This window comes from Salvelinus namaycush, chromosome 7, assembly GCF_016432855.1.
Source record: "Salvelinus namaycush isolate Seneca chromosome 7, SaNama_1.0, whole genome shotgun sequence".
NCBI lineage: Eukaryota > Metazoa > Chordata > Actinopteri > Salmoniformes > Salmonidae > Salvelinus > Salvelinus namaycush.
Window position 1 is genome coordinate 23,739,623 of NC_052313.1, and position 9,941 is coordinate 23,749,563.

Here is a 9,941-nt window from a genome sequence, read left to right on the forward strand (position 1 = left end):
AGTGTATATGTTTGTGTGTAAGTGCGTCTTAACTGGGCATATTCATATCAGCACGAGCCTCGTGAAGGGAAATTCCAATTAGTGGCCAGTGAATCGTAAAGTAATGATGGGCCTTCATAGGGCTGCCAAGCAGGCTAACTGAACGCTGATGGCCAAAACTAGAAAACAGCCTCCGATGCTACTGAGGCAACTCCCAGTGTTAAACATCTCCCAACTAGGTACGCCAATAAATATCAGTGCCAGATAAGTCACACACCACCGTGACTGGCTGACACACTGCCCAACAGATCTAGAGATAGTTGGCTAACAAGATGCATAGACTAGACAGAAAAACAGCACCCATGCTTTTATACAAAGGCTCATAAAAATATGGTGCTATAGGCAGGTCTTAACTCAAGTCTGTCCTAACTCATAAGTGCTGTGTCGTTTGTTTAGAAATACCTAATGCCATGACAACAGACTAATGTGAATACGCCAGGTTTCCTACCAATCCATATTGTATGCTAATATTTCTATGCATGTCCATTAGCAATTCTTTTTTGCAATAGCTTTTTTCCATGGTAATTCAACTGAAATGGCATCTGGCTCAATGGCATCAAGTAGCACAATGAAACATAGCGTAGATGGCACAATGAAACATAGCGTGGATGGCACAATGAAACATGGCGTGGATGGTGGTGGATTACTTATTCTAGAATCTGTCAAAAATGCAATAAATGCAAATTACGCTGGGAGCAACCCCAGAAAGTGGTCTATTTTCCATTCGCTGCACCATTTGAATTTATTTTTGATGTATAGGATCACTGCGTGTAGAACCTTGCGGCTGGCAGACCTTTTTTTTCTGTAGTAAGCAGGAACATGTACACATCTCCACTACTCCATGACATGACAGAGTGAGAACGAGCTAGGGTCTCGCAATGTTAAACACTAGATGCAGTGAGACAGTCACATTATTTTCCTATATGTGATCTCATTGAGATATTTACATTCTCCACATCACGCCTCACATACTGTTAAACTACCTACCTGTCATTTCTCAGAACTGGCTGCAATAAACATGTGTGCAATGTACCATAAGGCCTGTAAGTGTAACACAAGGTAGTCTATGTAGACAAAGACGTTATAACAAAGTAACTTCAGTGTATAAGACATGTAATAACAATATAACACTCCAGTAAGGGTATGTCCATCGCAGAGTAAATGTTTTGTCTGTGTGCAGAGCATGCTGTACTTTCATCCCTGGCATGCAATCAGTGGAACAAAGTAACAGTACAACAATAGTGTAACTAGTCAATTTCAAAAAAGTTGTATGCCTATAGATAGCCAGCCTGAAATGTCACTTTACTACAAAACACTGCTGAATGATCCCCCTTTCATTTCCAGCAGACAGATAGAATGGTTGATCTCCCTGTGAAGAACCAAACCATCGTTGGATCACTTCACCAAAACTAAAATGGATTTTAATTGGTCATTGGGGAGCCCATGTTGGGACATGTTGTTTACTGTTCTGCTTCAGAAAGCAATGTCATCTACCTCTCCTAAATCAGGAACATGAATACCCCAAGCTGAACAAAAACAATGGCAGAATGTCACGCTACCATGTACTACTTAGTAGAAGTCTTACTGTATTTGCGTGTTGTTATGTTAGTCATTAGTGGCTACAATGTATCACTAACGTGGTAATTTTAGAGTGAAAAAAAGTTAATTGTTATCCTTTTTAAGACATCCTTTGTACATTCACACTTTGATATTTCTATGAGTAAATTGTTTTGTCTTGTTAGTTTCATAAGCAATTAGAATAACGTATCTTAATGAAGAATGACAATGTACACTATAGAGTTCAACATGTTCAGAGGAGTTCTTAATTAAGACCACAATATCACCAGAGTTTACATTACAATTCTTCATTAACATACATTATACTAATTGATCATCTGTCTTATACAGGCAACTGTAATGATATGTGTTAACCAGTAGAGACAAAAGGGACTAACAGTTTGAGATGCATTGAGCAACAGTGAGGTCATTCTATAGATATGCCATCTGGGTGTTTAACCCTCGGTCTTCAATGGTCATGCCCCTGTGGAAATCGAATTAACATAATCTAAAAATCCCCATCAAACTTTGTTTGTTTAAACTAGAGATATTTTTTTTGCATGGGCTGCGTCTCAATCCACAGCATCTGCCAATATCGCCCTTCCGCATCTGCGGTGAAAGGTGGCAGAGCTAGAGTGGTGTTTGTCAGACCATGAGACCAAAATTTGGTCTTCTCACAAAACGTTGTTGAACGCTGAGACTCTCACAAACACGATGGTGTTCTCCGTTTTGCCCTAGGACACCCACACACCTCACAAGACTCATCTGAAGGTCCCAGGTACCAGTTAAAATAATATATGGAAGTATATATGGAGGTAGTTTAGCGCCTAAAATAAGGGGATAAATACATGTAAAAACATGTATAATAATAGTTATCTGATCTTTCTTATATCTCTCAGATATAGGACAGACACTTCAGAACAAACTTGCTTTAGATTTTTTGGGGGGACTATCTGTTGTAGTGAATATCTTATTCAATGTGTTTCTATTGGCTAATAGCATTGATTCCAAATTCAATGTTTCATCAAATATTTTTGTAATATTTTTTTTTGATACCTTCAAGGGGTCTCACAATACAAAATCAAATAGTTAAATGATCCTTGGAATGACCATCGCATTAAGGAAAGCCCATTCAATTGATTCATTTTGATAAAAATGTATTCATGCTTCTATTTCAAGATTTATAATGTTTAAGGCTTTATAGAGCATATGATATACTTTGAGTTTTTTAATAACGGTACATGAACAATGATGAAAGCATTTCTTCAAAAAAAGTTGGTCTGGTCCCAGTTTCACATAATCCAGCATCAATAGTCAGTTACATGTAATACCTACATGTTAAATTAAACAAACCATACCGACTTAGAATTGAATCATCTCTAGTAGATCTATGTCTATACTCTTTATTAATTTCACATTCTGAAAGAAACATTAGCTACACCCACCTTCATGCGTGATTGTTCTCTCTTTAAGCCACTCTTCAACAGCTGCTACCAACAGAGATCCTCATGGTGGGGAAGAAAACACACAGTCTGGTTAACTAAGGGCCCTGGTACTGCAGATACTGCTTTTCAGACCCAATAACAGTAGCAGCAAATGGACATGGTTCTCACAATGCGTAATCCCTTCCACTGACAACCTCCCCCTTTCTTCTTTTCTTCCCTTTTTCTCTCTTTCTCAAACTTCCCTTGAAAGAACAAACACTGGCACTATTGTCTGGGTGCACATCTGAACAGTGCTGAACACTCACGGCCTTCATTGCCATGCAAATAGCCCCAGCCTGGAGATACAACAGGATTTCTATCTTTCTACCCGGATCTCGCTTGCTCTCCCTCTCTCTCAATCTCCCTCTCTGTTTGCGAACAATCCAGCACTTATTAGAATCTTGGATGGCAATGAATCCAAGGAGACTATTTCTGCGAGTGATAAGAGGGTTCAGTCTGTTTTTGACATTTAAGCCCGAGGAGAAAGACGGAGAAAGCCCTCGACGTAGGCCTTGTCTTGATATTGACACGAGTTTTGAATTCATGTGTGTTTGGACGTGAATCGTCTGTGGACACTGTGCGACCACTGTGGAGAGTTCACACTACTCTAACTGTTGTAGACGAATGATTATCCCTAATGATAATGGCGCTCACTCCAATAACTGAAAGCTACTTTGCCCCTTAGGGCAAACGTAAATAACACTATGATAAAATATGTTTTACACAATACATTTTTTGCTCCCTGACCAATAAATTAACACTGGCACTGAGGAGCAGGTTGGAAATCAGTTTGATGGAAACTATGCATGCAAAAGATATCTGTAGATTTGCTCTGAGGCAGAACTTTCTTTCTTGGCATGTACACTAATTTGACATGCTAACTAATCTTAAAGGTAAAAAAAAATACAAGAGTTGATACATCACGCGGTGACATCATTTTGAATATTAAGTAGTGTGTTTATGACTTACCGTTTATTGTAGTGACTGTAGCTCATTCCCCTCTTTCCGCAGATACAAAGTTTGTGCCTATTCCATAACATGGGGCTCTTGAAAGTGGCATTTTTCTACATGAGAGGATCTGGAGAAGAAAATCATCACAAAATAGTTTGTAAAACTCTAACCATGTGAGCTACAAACTCATAAGTCACCACTAGGGCTGTGGCGGTCACAAAATTACACCAGCTGGTGATTGTCAAGCAAATAACTGTCTGTCTCAAGGTAATTGAGCGTTAATTAATATAAACACATTTAGCATCTCCTGGCTTACACACATAGCCTACAAGCCACAGTTATTTTATAGTATGAAGAATACAATTGAACAAAGCAGAATAAAATAGAAAGGATATTGTCTTCAAACGATTTGAGGGAGTGCACACATGCGGCTGTTCTGTGTTGAGCGGTTAACAAAGACATACAGCTCTGGAAATAATTAAGAGACCACTGCAAAATGATCAGTTTCTCTGGTTTTACTATTTATAGGTATGTGTTTGGGTAAAATGAACATGTTTGTTTTATTCTAAAAACTACTGACTACATTTCTCCCAAATTCCAAATAAAAACATTTAGAGCATTTATTTGCAGAAAATGACAACTGGTCAAAATAACAAAAAAGATGCAGTGTTGTCTGACCTCGAATAATGCAAAGAAAATAAGTTTTAACTTAGGAAGAGTTCAGCAATCAATATTTGGTGGAATAACCCTAATTTACAATAACAGCTTTCATGCGTCTTGGCATGCTCTCCACCAGTCTTTCACATTGATGTTGGGTGGGGTTTATACCACTCCTGGCGCAAATATTCAAGCAGCTCGGCTTTGTTTGATGGCTTGTGACCATCCATCTTCCTTTTGATCACATTCCAGAGGTTTTCAATGGGGTTCAGGTCTGGAGATTGGGCTGGCCATGACAGGGTCTTGATCTGGTGGTCCTCCATCCACACCTTGATTGACCTGGCTGTGTGGCATGGAGCATTGTCCTGCTGGGAAAACCAGTCCTCAGAGGTGGGGAACATTGTCAGAGCAGAAGGAAGCAAGTTTTCTTCCAGGACAACCTTGTACGTGGCTTGATTCATGCGTCCTTCACAAAGATAAATCTGCCCGATTCTAGCCTTGCTGAAGCACCCCCAGATCACCACTGATCCTCCACCAAATTTCACAGTGGGTGCGAGACACTGTAGCTTGTAGACCTCTCCAGGTCTCGCACCCAGTGTGAAATAAATATTCCAAACATAGTCTGGTAGAATTGTGGGATGAGATAGATCGCAAATTAATACAACCACTAGCATAAAAAAAAAAAATTACGCAATTATTCACAAGTGATAATGTATAATTCACAAGTGATAGGCTAATATTGTCACCCATCAGACTATGCTTGATTTAATCTTGTCTTTAACAAAAAAAAAATCTATGCACTTAAATAGTAAATGGAGGACGCTTTCACGTGATTAATTTTCATGCCAGCCAGGTAGGCTATACTCCTGTTTTAAATATAAGCAATTGGCTTATTAGGAAAGTTGAGAAATAAATACAGTACACCTAGTCCATAGAAAGCCAATGGGAACCTCCTCTTTTTAGTAGAGGCCATCACTCTGTCATCTCCGCAATTGCATAGCCTATAGAAATGTTGTGCAACATGAGTTCATGGGCTCACGAAGTGTTTGATTCGATTTTCGAATACATTTGCATTGATGTCAGAGTGATTAGAGGGACAATAGAATGCTGAGTACCAGGCAGTTAGCAAGTTTGGTAGGCTACTAATGACCAGCAGCAACAACAGAGATTGGAGAAGCCTAATTACCATGACCAAATGGTCATAAGGAAAATGACTGCCTTCATGACTCATGACCGCCGGTGTGGCGATAATACGGTCACCGCAACAGCCCTAGTCACCACCATCGAAAGTTGAGACTCACGAACACTGATTGACTCTACAACAGCCACAAGAGACTGAACTCATTTCGAAGAGGTCTTCTTACAAAATCGACTGTCCAGATCGAACCATTGGAGCTACAAACTAATACCAATATTGAAAGGGGAGACTCTCATAAACATGAACGTGTCGGTTGTTCTACTCTACGAAGCACACAAGCTTCAGCAGAGTCTCTGAAGGTAACCCATTACTGGATGTAATATATATATATATAAGAGCAGTCAAAAGTTTGGACAAACCTACTCATTCAAGGGTTTTTCTTTATTTTTACTAGTTTTCTACATTGTAGAATAATAGTGAAGACATCAAAACTTTGAAATAACACATATGGAATCATGTTGTAACCAAAAAAGTATATTTTATATTTTAGATTCTTCAAAGTAGCGACCCTTTGCCTTGAAAACAGCATTGCACACTCTTGGCATTACCTCAACCAGCTTCACCTGGAATGTTTTCCAACAGTCTTGAAGGAGTTCCCACATATGCGGAGCACTTGTAGGCTGCTTTTCCTTCACTCTGTGGTCCAACTCATCCCAAACTATCTCAATTGGGTGGGGAGCTGCCACAACACATCCTGGCTGGATACCCACTCCAGCTCGATGAGTGTGGAGAGCTGGCACGGGATGCACTGGGCTAGGAAGGCGCACTGGAGGCATAGTGCGTAGGGCCGGCGCAGGATATGCTGGGCCGTGGAGGCGCACTGGAGGTCTGGAGAGCAGAGCTGGCACAACGCATCCTGGCTGAATCCCCCCTGTAGCACGGCAAGTGCGGGGAGCTGGAACAGGCCGCACTGGGCTGTGCTGGTGAACAGAGGATACCGTGCATAGAGCTGGCGCAGGATATCCTGGACCGAAGAGACGCACCGGAGGCCAGGAGCGCTGAGCCGGCACAATCCGTCCTGGCTGAATGCCCACTCTAGCACGACAACTGTGGGGAGCTGGAACAGAGCGCACCGGGCTATGAATGCGTACTGGAGACACCGTGCGCATCACTGCATTACACAGTGCCTGACCAGTCACACGCTCCCCACGGTAAGCACGGGGATTTGGCTCAGGTCTAAACCCTACCTCGGCCAATCTCCCCATGTGCCCCCCCCAAAAAATCCCTGCTCCTCCTGGCCACGCTGCTTGGTCTTTTTTGGTGGGGTGTTCTGTAACGGCTGTCGTCGGAATGAGACCAAAGAGCAGCTGGAAAGTGTTCATGATCTTTATTGTCAAGAATCACTCAAACAAAAATAACAAATACAAAAACGAAAGCGAACAGTTCCGTCACCCCACAACACCCCACAAAACCCAAACGGAAAATGACAACTATTATATGATCCCCAATCAGAGACAACGATAGACAGCTGCCTCTGATTGGGAACCACACTAGGCAAAAACAACAATAAAATAGAAAACATAGATTCTCCCACCCGAGTCACACCCTGACCTAACCAAACATAGAGAATAAATAAGGATCTCTAAGGTCAGGGCGTGACATATCTTCTGTATGCCACCCCTACCTTGTCACATCACAACTGATTGGCTCAAACGCATTAAGGGGGAAATAATTCCACAAATTAACTTTTAACAAGGCACACCTGTTAATTGAAATGCATTCCAGATGACTACCTCATTAAGCTGGTGTACAAAGAGTTCCAAGAGTGTACAAAGCTGTCATCAAGGCAAAGGGTGGCTATTTTGAAGAATCTTAAATATAAAATATGTTTTGATTTGTTTAACACTTTTTTGGTTACGACTTGATTCCGTAAGTGTTATTTCATAGTTTGATGTCTTCACTATTATTCTACAATGTAGAAAATTGGGAAAAAAATGGAAAACCCTTGAATGAGTAGGTGTGTCCAAACTTTTGACTGGTACTGTATATATTATATCTCTCAGATATATGACAAACACTTTGTCGCCCTGACCTTAGAGATGAGTGAGTTTGGGTAGGCATTCTATGTCTGGTGTTCTATGTTGTCCTTGTTTTGTATTTCTATGTGTTTGGCCTGGTATGGTTCCCAATCAGAGGCAGCTGTCTATCGTTGTCTCTGATTGAGAACCATACTTAGGGAGCCTGTTCCCACCTGTGTTTGTGGGTGGTTATTTTCTGTTTAGTGTTTGTTGCACCTTTCAGAACTGTTCGTTGGTCGTTTTGTTGTTTTGTTCGCGTGTTCATCTTTATTAAAAGTATTATGGATAAGTACCACGCTGCACTTTGGTCCTCCTCTCCTTCTCCCGACGATGTTCGTTACACACTTCAAAATCTTGTTCCTTATTATTTATTTTTGGACTGTCTGTTTTGCCATGTACAAATGTGTTATTCAATGTGTTTCTATGGCTATAGCAGTAAAGGCCAAATTCAATGCTTTATCACATCCTTTTTTATACCTACAGGGGTCCTAAAATTCCAAATCAAATGGCTAAATTATACATTTTAAGACCATCTTAAAACAATTCCATATGTTAGCTTAGCAGATATGGCGATCTAAGGGCTTCGACCTACAGGGAAGCATTCCAAAATGTTAATGGATGCATCATTAAAAAAGTAGAAAAGCCAGCATCATTAACAGCATTCTTCCCTCTGAGGCCGTAACACAATGATTTTGTTATTTTGTAACTGCAGATTAGTTCAGTCGCTGCGAACTCCACGACTCCCATTTTGATTCCATATCAAACACAGAAATGTCAGGACCTGTTCTGTGACATTTCCAACCTCCATTGTAGACTGGGTCTAATAAAGCCTCCCTCATTAGAATGACAGAGTGGGCCAACAACAACACCATTTAATGCTAGCCCGACACTTTTGTTTTTACTCTTGTTCTTTCACAAGATTATAATTAATACATCAATATAGAAATATGACTGCATTGTCAGAATAGAGTTTTATTCTATCTTTAGCTATCCTTTGCTAGAAAACTAGAATCATAAGGTTTGATATTGGTATTATATTGTGTAATATTAACATAAAAACATGATATGATGCTGTATTGAGAGTAGCAACAGGGTTGAATTTGAACAAGCTTTTTTTCTTCTTGTAGGATGAAATCACCTTGCCCAAGGCTGGGTCCTGGACAAACATTGTTATAAGACAAATTATTATGATTGAAGACAAACAGTGTTATTTTGCGATGACTGACTTCTGCTTTGGGCTCACACAATGAATGCTCTAAATAACTGCTATAACACAGATAATCTGTTCACATTCTTTTCACAAGTCTGCTCTAACGCCAAAACACAGAGGTTGAAGGGATTCATTTATATTGTTAATGAGCAACTGAGTGCACAAGTTCCGCAAGTCCGGGTCAGTGGAAAAAGGTCCTTTCCCCATTGCTGGAGGGAGAGGAGCTGTCCTTTATGATTTCCATTCATATTGTCCCGCTGTTTCTGAGGGAAATTTTTTGAAAAAAGTCATTGAGATTCCATTCATTCCACTGCACTGGATTTGATGAGGACGTCACATAAAGAATGCATGTTCCTTGTGTGTTTCTTGGCCTTTGTATCCAGCCCTGTGAAACAGCAGACACGTATGACAAATCAGGACAGAGTGCTGAAGCAGCCTAGGGGTCGTTCTCTTCATTGTGTTAGATGTAACATCTACAGTGGTACAACATTAACAGCAATGCCTGTTCTAGATTTTCTCATAATGGCTATAGGCATTTCTTAAATGATTCACCTGACCTTGTTAATGGTTAAATGGGATTATTAAAAGTCACCAGAGTCAGAAACATACAAGTAAAACAAGAGTATAACAACAGTTATGAAAAATGCCATATACCAATTCAAGTGTATATCTACCTCTGAACAAGAAGGCCTCCCATCATACATGGTCTACAGCATTTGCAGTTGAAGGTTTAATCAATTACACAAGGAGAATAATTTACTTCTTCCCGTGTTCAATGTCGGTGTCATTGCATTGAAAAAGGACCATGGACAATAGCTCTCAAAAGT